General features: G+C 43.3%; 1 long non-coding RNA gene across 1 annotated transcript; it reads right to left on the bottom strand.

Annotated features, from left to right (window-relative positions):
- Positions 1 to 12,274: 12,274 nt before the first annotated feature.
- On the bottom strand, positions 12,275 to 15,795 carry LOC123739080 (uncharacterized). The gene is made up of 3 exons (XR_006767615.1): positions 15,752 to 15,795; positions 13,282 to 13,404; positions 12,275 to 12,352 (listed from the first exon to the last, which is right to left on the bottom strand). It is a non-coding gene; the product is annotated as an uncharacterized lncRNA (long non-coding RNA).
- Between the last annotated feature and the right edge of the window lie 2,552 nt (positions 15,796 to 18,347).

Genomic DNA, 18,347 nt, shown 5'->3' with positions numbered 1-18,347 from the left:
TGTGTGCGTGTGTGTACACGTGTATCACTTAATGAACTCACACACACACACACACACACACACACACACACACACACACACACACACACACACACACACACACACACACACACACACAGACACTAGGGCTAGGCGATATGGCCAAAATATTACATCACCGTATTTCTAAATAAATTTGACGGTATTTTTAGTTTTTGAATAGTAAAAGTTGTACATTTTCTTTATGAGTAGTGAGTGATCCCAGGGTGCTTTATGGGTAGTGAGTGATCCCAGGGTGTTTTATGAGTAGTGAGTGATCCCAGGGTGTTTTATGAGTAGTGAGTGATCCCAGGGTGCTTTATGGGTAGTGAGTGATCCCAGGGTGCTTTATGGGTAGTGAGTGATCCCAGGGTGTTTTATGAGTAGTGAGTGATCCCAGGGTGTTTTATGAGTAGTGAGTGATCCCAGGGTGCTTTATGGGTAGTGAGTGATCCCAGGGTGCTTTATGAGTAGTGAGTGATCCCAGGGTGCTTTATGAGTAGTGAGTGATCCCAGGGTGCTTTATGAGTAGTGAGGAGTGATCCCAGGGTGCTTTATGAGTAGTGAGTGATCCCAGGGTGTTTTATGAGTAGTGAGTGATCCCAGGGTGCTTTATGGGTAGTGAGTGATCCCAGGGTGTTTTATGAGTAGTGAGTGATCCCAGGGTGCTTTATGAGTAGTGAGTAATCCCAGGGTGCTTTATGAGTAGTGAGTGATCCCAGGGTGTTTTATGAGTAGTGAGTGATCCCAGGGTGCTTTATGAGTAGTGAGGAGTGATCCCAGGGTGTTTTATGAGTAGTGAGTGATCCCAGGGTGCTTTATGAGTAGTGAGTGATCCCAGGGTGCTTTATGAGTAGTGAGTGATCCCAGGGTGCTTTATGAGTAGTGAGGAGTGATCCCAGGGTGCTTTATGAGTAGTGAGTGATCCCAGGGTGCTTTATGAGTAGTGAGTGATCCCAGGGTGTTTTATGAGTAGTGAGTGATCCCAGGGTGCTTTATGAGTAGTGAGTGATCCCAGGGTGCTTTCTGAGTAGTGAGTGATCCCAGGGTGCTTTATGAGTAGTGAGGAGTGATCCCAGGGTGTTTTATGAGTAGTGAGTGATCCCAGGGTGCTTTATGAGTAGTGAGTGATCCCAGGGTGCTTTATGGGTAGTGAGTGATCCCAGGGTGTTTTATGAGTAGTGAGTGATCCCAGGGTGTTTTATGAGTAGTGAGTGATCCCAGGGTGCTTTATGGGTAGTGAGTGATCCCAGGTTGCTTTATGAGTAGTGAGTGATCCCAGGGTGCTTTATGTGTAGTGAGTGATCCCAGGGTGTTTTATGAGTAGTGAGTGATCCCAGGGTGCTTTATGGGTAGTGAGGAGTGATCCCAGGGTGCTTTATGGGTAGTGAGGAGTGATCCCAGGGTGCTTTATGGGTAGTGAGGAGTGATCCCAGGGTGCTTTATGAGTAGTGAGTGATCCCAGGGTGCTTTATGAGTAGTGAGTGATCCCAGGGTGCTTTATGGGTAGTGAGTGATCCCAGGGTGTTTTATGAGTAGTGAGTGATCCCAGGGTGTTTTATGAGTAGTGAGGAGTGATCCCAGGGTGCTTTATGAGTAGTGAGTGATCCCAGGGTGCTTTATGAGTAGTGAGTGATCCCAGGGTGTTTTATGAGTAGTGAGTGATCCCAGGGTGCTTTATGAGTAGTGAGGAGTGATCCCAGGGTGCTTTATGAGTAGTGAGGAGTGATCCCAGGGTGCTTTATGAGTAGTGAGTGATCCCAGGGTGCTTTATGAGTAGTGAGTGATCCCAGGGTGCTTTATGAGTAGTGAGTGATCCCAGGGTGCTTTATGAGTAGTGAGTGATCCCAGGGTGGTTTATGAGTAGTGAGTGATCCCAGGGTGCTTTATGAGTAGTGAGTGATCCCAGGGTGCTTTATGAGTAGTGAGTGATCCCAGGGTGGTTTATAAGGAGTGAATGATTTCAATGTGTCTTTCTCCATTGTGATAGGTTTATACTTTTCAGTTCAACTTCAACCCCCAAAAATTCAGCACTTTCATCATTTCTGCATTAAAATGTTATCTTCACTGTCAAAATAGATATGGTGTGGACTGTATACTCAATACAATCTAAATCTGATACCTCACTGTCTGTCTTTTGACTGATACTGCTTTTTAAACTGGTCTGGTCAGTCTACTCAAATATTTGTACTATACATTTCTCTCTCTACAAGCATTATTATGATCATTTAGAACAATGAAACATTAATTTATGAATAGATAAGGCAGGTTTCAGGACACTGATATATCTGAAAATGTAGAAATAAATATACTGCCAATATTTTCACCACCAAAGAATATCAGTGTGATTTTAATATGATTTGACTCTTTGCAGGCTGTCAGGCTGTCTAGTCACAGAGGAAGGCTGTGCTTCTCTGGTCTCAGCTCTGAGGTCAAACCCCTCACACCTGAGAGAGCTGGACCTGAGTAACAATGACCTGAAGGATTCAGGAGTGAAGCTGCTCTCTGCTGTACTGGGAAATCCCCACTGTAAACTGGAGACTCTGAGGTCAGTATTCCTGTAGTTGGTCAACAAGTGATAACTGTTCACCAGATCCACATGTGTTTACCAGACACACATAGTCCACACCATATGTGTTTGGACAGTGAAGCCTACAGTTTTACATGTGGTGCTATGCTCCAGCATTTTGAACTGTGTGTGTGTGTCCTGTGTGTGTGCGTGTGTGTGTGTGTATGTGTGTCCTGTGTGGGTGTCCTGTGTTTGCTCAGTGTGTGTGTGTCCAGTGTGTATGTGTGTCCAATGTGTTTGTGTGTGTTTGTTTCCTGTGTGTGTGTGTGTGTGTGTGTGTGTGTGTGTGTGTGTGTGTGTGTGTGTGTGTGTGTGTGTGTGTGTGTGTGTGTGTGTGTGTGTGTGTGTGTGTGTGTGTGTGTGTGTGTGTGTGTGTGTGTGTCCAGTGTGTGTGTGTGTGTGTCCTGTGTGTGTCCAGTGTGTGTGTATATCCAGTGTGTGTTTGCACGTGTATCGCTCAATGAACACACACACACACGGCTGGGCGATATGGCCAAAATATTATATCACAGTATTTTAAAATAAATGAACTGTATGAAGGTATTTTACGGTATTTTTAGTTTTTGAACAGTAAAAGTGAAATGTTTACTTACAGGCTCTAACCAATAGTGAAAAAAAGGTATTAGGTGAAGAATAGGTAAGAAAATAAATAAAAACAACAGTAAAAAGACAGTGAAAAATAACAGTAGAGAGGCTATAACAGTAGCAAGGCTATACAGTATGCAGGCACCGGTTAGTTGGGCTGATTGAGGTAGTATATACATGTAGATATGGATTGAATGACTATACATATATGATGAACAGAGAGTAGCAGTAGCTTAACCTCTATGGGCTAGGTGGGACGCTTGCGTCCCACCTACTCAACAGCCAGTTGAATCCTGTGGCGCGTTATTCAAATACCTTAGATATGATATTACTTAAATTTTTCAAAAATATGACTATTTTACACCATTTTAAAGATAAGACTCTCGTTGTGTTATTTTAGTTCCCTTTAGTTCCCTTTAGTTCCCTTTATTTTTTTGAGCAGTGTATGATAAACAGAGAGTAGCAGCAGCGTAAAAGAGGGGTTGGGGAGGGGCACACAATGCAAATAGTCTAGGTAGCCATTTGATTACCTGTTCAGGAGTCTTATGGCTTGGGGGTAAAAACTGTTGAGAAGCCTTTTTGTTCGAGACTTGGCACTCCGGTATCGCTTGCCATGCGGAAGTAAAGAGAACAGTCTATGACCGGGGTGGCTGGGGTCTTTGACAATTTTTAGGGCCTTCCTCTGACACCGCCTAGTGTAGAGGTCCTGGATGGCAGGCAGCTTAGCCCCAGTGATGTACTGGGCCGTACGCACTACCCTCTGTAGTGCCGTGCGGTCGGAGGCCCAGCAATTGCCGTACCAGGCAGTGACGCAACCAGTCAGGATGCTATTGATGTTGCAGCTGTAGAACCTTTTGAGGAACTGAGGACCCATGCCAAATCTCTTTTGTTTCCTGAGGGAGAATAGGCTTTCTCATGCCCTCTTCACGACTGTCTTGGTGTATTTGGACCATTGTAGTTTGTTGGTGATGTGGACACCAAGGAACTTGAAGCTCTCAACCTGCTCCACTACAGCCCCGTCGATGAGAATGGGTGCGTGCTCAGTCTTCCTTTTCCTGTAGTCCACAATCATCTCCTTAGTCTTGGTTACGTTGAGGGATAGGTTGTTATTCCGGCACCACCCTGCCAGGTCTCTGACCTCCTCCCTATAGGCTGTCTCGTTGTTGTCAGTGATCAGGCCTTCCACTGTTGTGTCGTATGCAAACTTAATGATGGTGTTGGAGTCGTGCCTGGCCATGCAGTCGTGGGTGAACAGGGAGTACAGGAGGAGACTGAGCAGCACCCCAGAGGGGCCCCTGTGTTGAGGATCAGAGAGCCAAGAGCCAAGATGAAACACTACTTCTCAGACAGGCCACTTCCTGCTTGAAATCTTCTCAGGTTTTGGCCTGCCATAGGAGTTCTGTTATACTCACAGACACCATTCAAACAGTTTTAGAAACTTTAGGGTGTTTCTATCCAAAGCCAATAATTATATGCATATTCTAGTTACTGGGCAGGAGTAGTAACCAGATTAAATCGGGTACGTTTTTTATCCGGATGTGAAAATACTGCCCCCTAGCCCAAAGAAGTTAACAGCCTTTCAAAGCACTTCATGGCTACGGATTATATTTTGCTACTTGTTTACTGTCTGTAATTTGTCTCAATATATTTTATGATGTGTTAGCCTAACGTGATTTAGTGCATTTTTATTGGGTAAGCATTAGAATAAGGCGCCTCAATATTTGCAGCCATAGGTGCTAATAGAAGCTGATCCTGGGTCAGTATTGTGATAATATTTCTCTAGGTGCTGATCCATCATCAGTAGTCATTTAGGCAGTTATTTTTTTATTTCTCCTTTATTTAACCAGGTAGGCTAGTTGAGAACAAGTTCTCATTTACAACTGCGACCTGGCAATATAAAGCAAAGCAGTGCGACAAAAACAACAACACAGAGTTACACGTGGGATAAACAAATGTAAACGTAAAGTCAATAACACAATAGAAAAGTCTATATACAGTGTGTGCAAATGAAGTAAGGAGGTAAGGCAATAAATAGGCCATAGTAGCGAAGTAATTACAATTTAGCAGATTAACACTGGAGTTATAGATGAGCAGATGATGATGTACAAGTAGAAATATTGGTGTGCAAAAGAGCAGAAAAAAGTTTATAAAAATAATATGGGGATGATGTAGGTAGATTGGGTGGGCTATTTAGAGATGGGCTATGTATAGCTGCAGCGATCGGTAAGCTGCTCAGATAGCTGATGCTTAAAGTTATTGAGGGAGATATAAGTCTCCAACTTCAGCGATTTTTGCAATTCGTTCCAATCATTGGCAGCAGAGACTGGAAGGAAAGACGGCCAAAGCAGGTGTTGGCTTTGGGGATGACCAGTGAGATATACCTGCTGGAGAGTGTGCTACGGGTGGGTGTTGTTATGCTACGAAGGCAGGTTGCCTTCGTGTTCTTGGGCACAGGGACTATGGTGGTCTGCTTGAAACATGTTGGTATTACAGACTCAATCAGGGACATGTTGAAAATGTCAGTGAATACACCTGCCAATTGGTCAGCACATGCCCAGAGTACACGTCCTGGTAATACATCTGGCCCCGCAGCCTTGTGAATGTTGACCTGTTTAATGGTCTTACAGTCGTCCGGAACAGCTGATGCTGTCATGCATGCCTCAGTGTTGCTTGCCTCGAAGCGAGCATAGAAGTGATTTAGCTCGTCTGGTAGGCTTGTGTCACTGGGCAGCTCGTGGCTGTGCTTCCCTTTGTAGTCTGTAATAGTTTGCAAGCCCTGCCACATAAGACGAGCGTTGGAGCCATGTGTATAAATCATTTCATAAGTAATTTCAAATTCCTTATATTAAAACCAGAAGGCACCATTTTCAATAATTTTATTTGATTTTTATTTACGTATAGCCAGGGTCACACTCCAACATTCAGACAATTTACAAACAAAGAATTTGTGTTTAGTGAGTCCTCCAGATCAGAGGCAGTAGGGATGACCAGGGATGTTCTCTTGGTAAGTGTGTGAATTGGACAATTGTACTGTCCTGCTAAGCATTCAAAATTAGTACTTTTAGGTGTCAGGGAAAATGTATGGAGTAAAAGTACAGTATTTTCTTTAGGAATGTAGTGAAGGAAAAGTAAAAGTTGTCAAAAATATAAATAGTAATGTAAATTAAGTAGTACTTGAAAGTATTTTTACTTAAGTACTTTACACCACTGCTCAATTGAGATCATTTCCACACTTCCAGGGCTGCACGATATGGGCAAATAATCTAGGACTTGTTTTTAACCAAATGTTGCAATTGTGATTTGACTTGCGATTTAGAGCGAAACTGTTGGAATCATGGAAATAGAATGACTATTCTAATTCTATAGTTAGAATACAATAGTGGGCACTTTGAATATAGTGTTTGAGATGAATTAAAAGTAATTAAAATGCCAGGGAAGAGTTATTGTGACAGGGTAGGAACTAAAGTGTTGATAAGTGTTTCCTAGGGGACCCTATAAGCTTTGGCTACATTGCATGTTTTCTCTTAGCTACTTCATGTAGCTAACATGTTCTTGCTTTGCATATTCCTCTTTGATTTAGAAGATACTGTTGCACAAACAACATGCTGATTTAGGTCTACACCATCACTGGTATTATCAGGCTGTATTAGCTAGCTACGTTTGCTCTTACTCAGTACATTTATTAGCTAGCTAGCTATTAGCATTAGCAGCTAACAATTAGCATCTCACAAGATTTAGGGCAACTTGCTAAGAAAAGACAAACTAGCTGTTTTGCTGATGTAAGAAACAAACTAACAGTGTCATTACAGAAAGCTAGTGGATTTATATTAAGAAGCAAAGTGAAAACAGCATTGTTGTCATCAACATTGTTCCATGTGCTGCATTGACCAGGCAGAGTGAAAACAGCCTTGTTGTCATCAACATTGTTCCATGTGCTGCATTGACCAGGCAGAGTGAAAACAGCATTGTTGTCATCAACATTGTTGCATGTGCTGCATAGACCAGGCAGACTAAATGCAAGTGTCTCGTGGTTGAGGAACATCAAACTCTCCTTGAGTGACAGGGGGCGTGGCTAGGTCACTGTGGAAAGCTGCACGGAGAGAAAGAGCGGAGAGAGACGACTCAAGTAGCAAAGTAAACTATAAAAATTGACATTACACATGGCATATCACATTTAACATACCAAACATTCAAATACCAGTATAGAAGATACAGTAACAACCCAAACCGGTCCCTGCATCAATACCTGTATATCATAAAATACGGTATACCGCCCAGCCCTAACACACACACTGGACACACACACACACTCGCACACTGGACACACACTCACACACTGGACACACACACTGGGCACAAACACTAGGCACACACACAGTGATTGGGAGTCCCCATAGGGCGGCGCACAATTGGACCAGCGTCGTCCGGGTTTGGCCAGGGTATGCCGTCATTGTAAATAAGAATTTGTTCTTAACTGACTTGCCTAGTTAAATAAAGGTTAAATAAATAAATAAACAGTGGACACACACACAATATCCTCAAATAAAATGGGACATTATATACCGTCATCTCGTGTAAAACATTTGATCTCAAATCCAAATTGCTGGAGTATAGAGCCACATTTAAAATATTTGCTTCACTGTCAAAATAGATATGGTGTGGACTGTATACTCAATACAATCTAAATCTGATACCTCACTGTCTGTCTTTTGACTGATACTGCTTTTAAACTGGTCTGGTCAGTCTACTCAAATATTTGTACTATACATTTTTCTCTCTACAAGCAATATTATGATCATTTATAATAATGATAGATTCATTTATGAATAGATATGGCAGGTTTCAGGACACTGATATATCTAAAAATGTAGAAAAAATATACTGCCACTATCTTCACCACCAAAGAATAAGAAGTGTGATTTTAATATGATTTTACTCTTTGCAGGCTGTCACGCTGTCTAGTCACAGAGGAAGGCTGTGCTTCTCTGGTCTCAGCTCTGAGGTCAAACCCCTCACACCTGAGAGAGCTGGACCTGAGTAACAATGACCTGAAGGATTCAGGAGTGGAGCTGCTCTCTGCTGGACTGGAGGATCCCCACTGTAAACTGGAGACTCTGAGGTCAAACCCCTCACACCTGAGAGAGCTGGACCTGAGCTACAATCACCCAGGAGACTCAGGAGTCAGACTGCTCTCTGCTGGACTGGAGGATCCACACTGCAGACTGGAGAAACTCAAGTATGTAGAGGGTTTATGTCAATGTTCATATCAGACATGTTTGACTTTTCAGGCTAGTTAATACAAACATTCTGACCACCACTTGGACAAAGTTATATGGTGACTGTGTGTGTGTGTGTGTGTGTGTGTGTGTGTGTGTGTGTGTGTGTGTGTTCAGGTGTATCACTCATTGACTGTCTGTTCTTCTGCTTACTGCTACAGTGTGGAACATGGTGGAGAGTACACAATGAAACCTGGACTTAGAAAATGTGAGTGTTGACTGCTGTGAAGAAAATGACTTAATAAGTCTTAATTCAAGTTAAGTCAAAGACCACCATCATTACTGACTTGGTCATATTAAATATCAACTGTAGTTCTACAGAAGCAAAAATCAGGGACACCAAAGTTTACAAGGAGTTGCTTTGACTGTGTGTGTGTGTGTGTGTGTGTGTGTGTGTGTGTGTGTGTGTGTGTGTGTGTGTGTGTGTGTGTGTGTGTGTGTGTGTGTGTGTGTGATATGTGTGTGTGTGTGTGTGGCGAGTTCGTGTTACATTAGAAGTGTGTGTTTGTGTTCATGATGCATACAGGTGTGTGTGTGTGTGTGTGTAATTAATGTGAATAAGTGTGTTTTTATATTACCATACAGTATAACATGTGATCATTCAACAAGTCTCAAGTTACCTTAACTTCTCCTTTTGATACCTAGAAACATCTACATTAAATGAATTAGTGAAAAGTGAGTTAACATTCTAATGTGAATGATGATGATTTCTAATATTGTGTCTGGTTTCATCCATCAGATGTCTGTGATCTCACACTGGACCTAAACACAGTAGACAGACTCCTCTCTCTGTCTGAGGAGAACAGAAAGGTGACACGTAGGACAGAGGAGCAGCCGTATCCTGATCACCCAGAGAGATTTGAGGACCTTAAACAGGTGCTGTGTAGAGAGGGTCTGACTGGGCGCTGTTACTGGGAGGTAGAGAGGAGTGGGGGGGCTGGTATAGGAGTGACATATAAAGGAATCAGCAGGAGAGGAAGTGTTAATGACTGTGGTCTTGGATGGAATGACAAGTCCTGGAGTCTGTTCTGCTATGACAGCAGTTACATTGCCTGGCATAATAATAATCCCACTACCATAGACATCCCCTTCTCCAGATCCCACAGAGTAGGAGTGTATCTGGACTGGTCAGCCGGCACTCTGTCCTTCTATAGAGCCTCCTCTGACACACTGACCCACCTGATCACATTCACCTCCACATTCACTGAGCCCCTCTATCCAGGGTTTAGGGTTGATGATGTTGACTCTTCAGTGTCCCTGAAATAATAACTGGACACACACACACACACACACACACACACACACACACACACACACACACACACACACACACACACCTGGACACACACACACTGAACACACACACACACTGAACACACTGAACACACACACACACACACACTCTGGACAGACACACACACACTGAACACAGACACTGGACACACACTGAACACACACACACACACACACACTGAACACACACACACTGAACACACACACACACTGAACACACTGAACACACACACACACACTCTGAACAGACACACACACACTGGACACACGCAAACTGGACACACTCAGAACACACACACACTGAAACACACACACACACACACTCACTGGACACACACACACACACACACACACTGAACAAACACACACACTGGACACACACACACTGGACACAGACACACACACTAGGCACACACACACATGCTGGCCACCCACTCAAACTGGACAAACACACATACACACAAACACTGGGCAAACACACTGGACACACACACACACACACTCAAACGGACATACAAACACACTGAAAACACACTGGACAAACACATACACTGGAAACACACACACGCTTGACACACACATGCTTGACAAACACACTGGATACACACACACATACACACACAAACACTAACACACACACAAACACACATAAACACTGACACACATAAACACTGACACACACACTGAACACACACACACACACTGACACACAATGGACAAACACACACTGGACACTCACACACTCTGGACATACAAACACACACACACACACACACACAAACACACTGGACAAACACACACGGGACACTCACACATGACAGGCTTGTAATATTTTCTGATCTTTTACCACTTTGCATTTTTTATGATATATTTTACTGTTTGTGTTTGTACCACAGGAGGTTGGTGGGACCTTATTTAGGGAGGACAGGCTTGTAATGGCTGGAGTGGAATAAGTGGAATGGTATCAAACACGTTTCCATGTGTTCCATTTCATTCACTCTGTTCCAGACATTATTATGAGCCGTCCTCCCCTCAGCAGCCTCCTCTGGTATGTACTGTCCTGTATGTGACAGAGCTCCAACAAGGAATTACAATGTATGTATTACTTTTAATACCTGCAAATGACAAACTACTGGAACTCCTTATGAATGTCTGCAGCCGACAAGAGGTGAAAATATTACCGGAATATTCTGCAAAATGTTGATGAAGACGTCACTCAATCCACCCAAAACAACATGCAGTCTTGCCACAAGACTCCCATGAAGTTATAGTGTGACGTTATGAGTCGACGTTAAAGTAACATTCTCACAACATACTGCACTTGTTTTATCCTGTTTTAGATGTATCCTCTGTTTTAAACATTTAAACTCTTACAATAACACTGTTAAAATACCAATGTGATCATTTCTTGTCTTTTATGTTGGAAAAACAAATTGTACAATTATATGTGGACATACGCTCCATAGTTGTACAAATATACATGGTTATATTGTACTTTTCATAATAAAACATACTTGAAACAAGAAAAAGCATGTTAATTGTGAAAACAATTTCGTTATTGATTTTTGCATTGCTTCTCCTTGTCTCATGTTGACGTTTGTCATGAATCTTGACCTGGAGGTAGAACTGTGCGATTTCCTCTAGATATGTCAGCTGCAAAGTCAGAATTGGCTGTGGAAAATGTTGTTTTATGGTCTTAATTTAAGGGAAGGATTAGCAGTGTGGTTAGGGTTGAGGTTAGGATTAAAATCTGATTGTATTACTTTGTGCCAGCTAGGGGATACTTTGCTGAACTGCCTCCAGGGCAAGATTCATGACAATAAATGCCAACCTGCCTCCAGGACAAGATTCATAACAATAAATGCCAACCTGCCTCCCAGTCGTCCCCTCCTTATCTTTACAAGACTGCAAAACATGCAAGCTAGTGATGTGGGGGTTCTCTCATAACCCTCAGTCCCCAGGTGGGTAGATGGCAGGTTGAATAAAGAGAAGCTAGTGATGTGGGGGTTCTCTCATAACCCTCAGTCCCCAGGTGGGTAGATGGCAGGTTGAATAAATAGAAGCTTGTAATGTGGGGGTTCTCTCATAACCCTCAATCCCCAGGTGGGTAGATGGCAGGTTGAATAAATAGAAAACAATAGGCTATATAAATCAATCCATAAATGTATAATTATTAAGTAATTAACACAAAACATTAAGGACACATTTCTTTCCATGACAAACTGACCAGGCGTAACTCAATATTAGGAAGGTATCCTTAATATTTTGTCCACTCAGTGGCTCTGACCCTTTACGTAACAGTCAATCCTCTTTTCCAGGAAACCTTCCTTAAATTTCCCCAAATGTTTCCACACTGCTGCTCCAGGGCCTCTTGGGTTGAGGAGTCATTCTCTTCTAACCTGATCACAGCTGCTCCAGGACCTCTTGGGTTGAGGAGTCATTCTCTTCTAACCTGATCACATCTGCTCCAGGACCTCTTGGGTTGAGGAGTCATTCTCTTCTAACCTGATCACATCTGCTCCAGGACCTCTTGGGTTGAGGAGTCATTCTCTTCTAACCTGATCACAGCTGCTCCAGGGCCTCTCGGGTTGAGGAGTCATTCTCTTCTAACCTGATCACAAACAAAGACAAGATTCAAACAAATAAACATGATGGTCCAACATAATATGGGGGAGGGGGTATAGGGAAGGTAGGGGGTATAGGGAAGGTAGGGGAGAGGAGGGGGGTATAGGGAAGGTAGGAGAGAGGAGGGGGTATAGGGAAGGTAGGGGAGAGGAAGGGGTATAGGGAAGGTAAGGGAGAGGAGGGGGTATAGGGAAGGTAGGGGAGAGGAGGGGGTATAGGGAAGGTAGGGGAGAGGAGGGGGTATAGGGAAGGTAGGGGAGAGGAGGGGGTATAGGGAAGGTAAGGGAGAGGAGGGGGGTATAGGGAAGGTAGGGGAGAGGAGGGGGTATAGGGAAGGTAGGGGAGAGGAGGGGGGTATAGGGAAGGTAGGGGAGAGGAGGGGTGTATAGGGAAGGTAGGGGAGAGGAGCGGGGTATAGGGAAGGTAGGGGAGAGGAGGGGGTATAGGGAAGGTAGGGGAGAGGAGGGGGTATAGGGAAGGTAGGGGAGAGGAGGGGGGTATAGGGAAGGTAGGGGGAGAGGAGGGGGTATAGGGAAGGTAGGGGAGAGGGAGGGGGTATAGGGAAGGTAGGGGAGAGGAGGGGGTATAGGGAAGGTAGGGGAGAGGAGAGGGGTATAGGGAAGGTAGGGGAGAGGAGGGGGCATAGGGAAGGTAGGGGGAGAGGAGGGGGTATAGGGAAGGTAGGGGAGAGGAGGGGTATAGGGAAGGTAGGAGAGAGGAGGGGTATAGGGAAGGTAGGAGATAGGAGGGGGTATAGGGAAGGTAGGGGAGAGGAGGGGTATAGGGAAGGTAGGGGAGAGGAGAGGGTATAGGGAAGGTAGGGGAGAGGAGGGGGTATAGGGAAGGTAGGGGAGAGGAGGGGGGACTTCCTCCATGTCAGGTAAGCAGCCTCCAAGTCTACCCTCACCAACTGACCAGACTGAGTGAGTTCTGAACATCCCTCTCTGTCCTCTGATGCTGCGTCCAAGTCTTCTTGGGTCTTTCTGGTATCTCTCTCTTGACTCTTTAGTGAGTTTTTTCAGTTCTTTCCCAGGCTGCCTGAAAAACACAAAAAGATGGCACATACATAAGAGTTATAAACTATCAAAATAAAGAGAATCCCACACTCCATATATAAACTCCCAGCAATTTATTGGGTATTTACCAACGTTTCAGCATCACTGTGCCTTCTTCAGGGTGATGTCATCAATACTTGAGCCAGGTTATGTAGACAAACAGTGCAATTAGTGCAACCAATGACAATAGAGAGGGGTGTGTCATAATGATTAAGTTAATTACAATGTATTAATGAAACTGTTAAAAAAAACAATAGTTTATGGCATATTAAATATAAAAAAATAGTAGGGTATATTATATATATCCGGCTCTCCATGTAATCTGATTCATTATGATCTAGGATCAGGTCCCCCCTCTCCATGTAATCTGATTCATTATGATCTAGGATCAGGTCCCCCTCTCCATGTAATCTGATTCATTTTGATCTAGGATCAGGTCCCCCTCTCCATGTAATCTGATTCATTATGATCTAGGATCAGGTCGCCCCTCTCCACGTAATCTGATTCATTATGATCTAGGATCAGGTCCCCCCCTCAGCATGTAATCTGATTCATTAAGATCTAGGAACAGGTCCCCCCTCTCCATGTAATCTGATTCATTATGATATAGGATCAGGTCCCCCCCTCTCCATGTAATCTGATTCATTATGATCAAGGATCAGGTCCCCCCTCCTCTCCATGTAATCTGATTCATTATGATCTAGGATCAGGTCCCCCTCTCCATGTAATCTGATTCATTATCATCTAGGATCAGGTCCCCCCCTCTCCATGTAATCTGATTCATTATGATCTAGGACCAGGTCCCCCCTCTCCATGTAATCTGATTCATTATGATCTAGGATCAGGTTCCCCTCTCCACGTAATCTGATTCATTATGATCTAGGATCAGGTCCCTCCTCTCCATGTAATCTGACTCATTATGATATAGGATCAGGTCCCTCCTCTCCATGTAATCTGATTCATTATGATATAGGATCAGGTCCCCCCTCTCCATGTAATCTGATTCATTATGATCTAGGATTAGGTCCCCCCTCTCCATGTAATCTGATTCATTATGATCTAGGATCAGGTCCCCCCTCTCCATGTAATCTGATTCATTATGATCTAGGATCAGTCCCATCTCTCCATGTAATCTGATTCATTATGATATAGGATCTTTTTATTTTTATTATTTCACCTTTATTTAACCAGGTAGGCCAGTTTAGAATAAGTTCTCATTTACAACTGCGGCCTGGCCAAGAATAAAGAAAAGCAGTGTGACAGAAACAACAACACAGAGTTACATGGAATAAACAAGCGTACAGTCAACACAACAGAAAAAAGAAAGTCTATATACAGTGTGTGCAAATGGCGTGAGGAGGTATGGCAATAAATAGGCCGTAGTAGCAAAGTAATGACAATTTAGCTGATTAACACTGGAGTGATAGATGAGCAGATGATGATGTGTAAGTAGAGATACTGGTGTGCAAAAGAGCAGCAAAGTAAATAAAAACAATATGGGGATGAGGTAGGTAGATTGGGTGGGCTATTTACAGATGGACTATGTACAGCTGCAGCGATCGGTTAGCTGCTCGGATAGCTGATGTTTAAAGTTAGTGAGGGAGCAATAAGTCTCCGCCTTCAGCGATTTTTTGCAATTCGTTCCAGTCACTGGCAGCAGAGAACTGGAAGGAAAGGCGGCCAAAGGAGGTGTTGGCTTTGGGGAATTAACAGTGAGATGTACCTGCTGGAGCGCGTGCTACGGGTGGGTGTTGTTATCGTGACCAGTGAGCTGAGATAAGGCGGAGCTTTACCTAGTAAAGACTTATAGATGACCTGGAGCCAGTGGGTCTGGCGACGAATATGTAGCGAGGGCCAGCCGACTAAAATGACCTGGGTTGCAATCATGAAAAAAAACTACCCGGCCTTCATGGTTTGACATTGAGAACATTGGGAGAGATGAGAGCTGACGTTTTAGTAAATGTGCAGATTACGTATCTCAGTCACAGACAAGAAGCTCAATTAAGACATTATCTTCACCGATGGGACTGTGGACAACAGGACCACAGGCCAAATAATACAGCTGAACACTTCCACACTACCACAGTGAGTAGAATCAGGCTAATGAACACAGAAAACTTGCAGAATTATTAATGATGAATTGTATTAGACGTTATTAGACATTTCTGTTGTTGAGGAGGATGGGAGACCCACAGTATAGGTGCGTTACGCACAGAGACGTCAAAATGTGTTTCAAAATTCGTCAAAGAGTAATTATTTTAACCTAAAGCATTTAATAAAGACACTTATAGTACAATATTATGGGGAATAGGAATGAGAGGGCTACTTACACCATTTTGGGAAGGGATCACAGCAGTGATTGAATGAGGGTATGAGGCATGAGTTGAGGTGTTCAGAGGCTTGACCAGTGCAGGACAGGATTTGACTGGGAAGACAATAACACAAAAACACTACACAGTGAGACAAAAGAGCTAAGAATGAGTTAGTCCAAGCAAGGGGTCAAATCATGGATGTGTAATAATGTGATTGTGTTTGTGATTGACTCTACATAAAGTAATGAGAGAAAAATTGACAGGGGTTCCCTCACCGTGCATGGAGAGGAAACATTCAATGTGCCAGTGGATGAGTGGGCCACATGAGACATGGCTTCCAGTTCATGTGAGGAGTTAGTTGACAATGGTAGTGGAGTGTTCATCGCTTGTTAAACCATGGAACAGGAGGGGACTCAGCTGGACATACAAATAGCAGATACGTTCCCTTGAAGCTGAGCCATCGTAGGTTTGAACAACAAGTTTGTCCATGAAGATAAACACGGAATTCACATCTCGCCCACTTGGCAAATCAAAGTAGCCCAAGAAACTTTTTCTGAATAAAGCCCTGATCATCCACATACAGTACCTGACGATAACTGAGAACGGCAAGCAGACTGGTGGCAACCATAGGTCCCAGAATGGGGGGAATTTTTTGCCCTGGGGCCCAGAGTTTGTCCTTATCTGTTGACCTAACCAGGAAAACTCTGGACCCTATAAGGTATGACAGTGATGAATCAGTTGTAAAAGGTTTTGTAAGGGCTCTGATGGAACCAGTTTTAACTAAATCAGGGCACATGGTTTTTTTAACTCTTAGGGCTCGAGGACCGCTAGCGAAACACCTACGACAACATCCGGTGAAATTGCAGATCAACAAATTCAAAATAGAAATATATTAAACATTCATGAAAATACAAGTGTCATACATCATTTAAAAGCTTAGAATCTTGGCAAACGAACTGCTTTGTCAGATTTCAAAAAGGCTTTACGGTGAAAGCATAGCTTTCGATTATCTGAGGACAGCACCCCACAACAACATATTTTCCAAACAAGCACAGGCGTCACAGAATCCCAAATAGCGATAAAATAAATCACTTACCTTTGAAGATCTTCCTCTGTTTGCAATCCCAAGGGTCCCAGCTACACAATGAATGGTCGTTTTGTTCGATAAAGTCCTTCTTTTATATCCCAAAATAGTCTGTTTAGCAGGCGCCATGACTTCAGAAATCCACTCCTTCAACGTGCAGACAAAGAAGTTCTAAAAGCTACCAGTAAATTTCGTCCAAACAAGTCAAATAACGTGTCTATATCATCCTCAGGTTGTCTAAAATGTAAATAAACTATAATATTTCATACGGAAAGTACTGTGTTCAATAGGAATGCCAAATTCGCAAGTGTGGACCCTCTCCATCGCGCGCAAAAACACTGATGTGACCCAAGCAGTCAGCTCACTGAAAGTGTAAATATTTATTTATTTTTCAAAATAGAAGCCTCAAAACCTTGAATAAATACTGTTGACATCTAGTGGATGCTATTATGAATTGCAATCTGGGTGATGGACATAGGAGTTTTCAATAGCTTTACAAATATGAGCCTGTGATTTTATTTATTTTTTGGTCGGATTTTCTTCGGGTTTTCGCCTGCCATATCTGTTCTGTTATACTCACAGACATTATTTGAACAATTTTGGAAACGTCAGAGTGTTTTCTTTCCAAATCTACCAATTATATGCATAGCTTCTGGGCCTGAGTAACAGGCATTTTACTTTGGGCTCGCCAGACTCTCCGAACTTCCGAAAACTGCCCCCTAACCCTAAGACGTTTTAACGGTCCTCACACTGTTCATGCTCTCATTTCATAGACGCGTACTGCTCACCTGTTCATCTTGTAATGAATAATGTGGAAATTGAGCAAGTTGAGGAGACTAAACTGCTTGGAGTAACCCTGGATTGTAAACTGCCATGGTCAAAACATATTGATACGACAGTAGCTAAGATGGGGAGAAGTCTGTCCATAATAAAGCCCTGCTCTACCTTCTTAACAACACTATCAACAAGGCAGGTCCTACAGGCCTTAGTTTCTACCTTCTGTCATGGGAATTCTGTTCCCAATGTTCATAAACCGAACTTCAATCAAACTACTCTGTCTGCCCCCAGAGGGTGTAAAATTCTGGTTGAATGACGCAGACGGAGAGCCAAGCTACAATTTATCAGAATGTTTATTTACGAGAGCTCTGAATATCATACAATGTACACAGCCTTTTATACCTGACATTTGGTCATACCATATGTCATACCCCTTACAAATGCCCCTCCTCTTCTTTAACACTGTCAATGCTTATTTACAAGTCTTCTCCATCTCATACATTGCTTATCATATCCTGCCCCATGTTACATAATCTACTGCAAGCCTAAAGGTTTCTCCCCTCCCTGGGTGGGGAGACCTTCTTCCTGTTATCAGTTTCACAGTGGTCACAAGTTGTCTGCTGTCTGGTTACTTACATTGCTAAATCATTAACCTCTTGGGGCTATGTGGGACGCTAGCGTGCCACCCGTGGTGCACCCTATCAACAGCAGGTGCATTTCAAGAGCGGCAAATTTGAAACCAAATAAATGTCA

The sequence above is a fragment of the Salmo salar genome, unplaced genomic scaffold (assembly GCF_905237065.1).
Source record: "Salmo salar unplaced genomic scaffold, Ssal_v3.1, whole genome shotgun sequence".
Lineage (NCBI taxonomy): Eukaryota > Metazoa > Chordata > Actinopteri > Salmoniformes > Salmonidae > Salmo > Salmo salar.
Note: the sequence above shows the minus strand (reverse complement) of the source record. Positions and strands in the feature narration are given on the sequence as shown.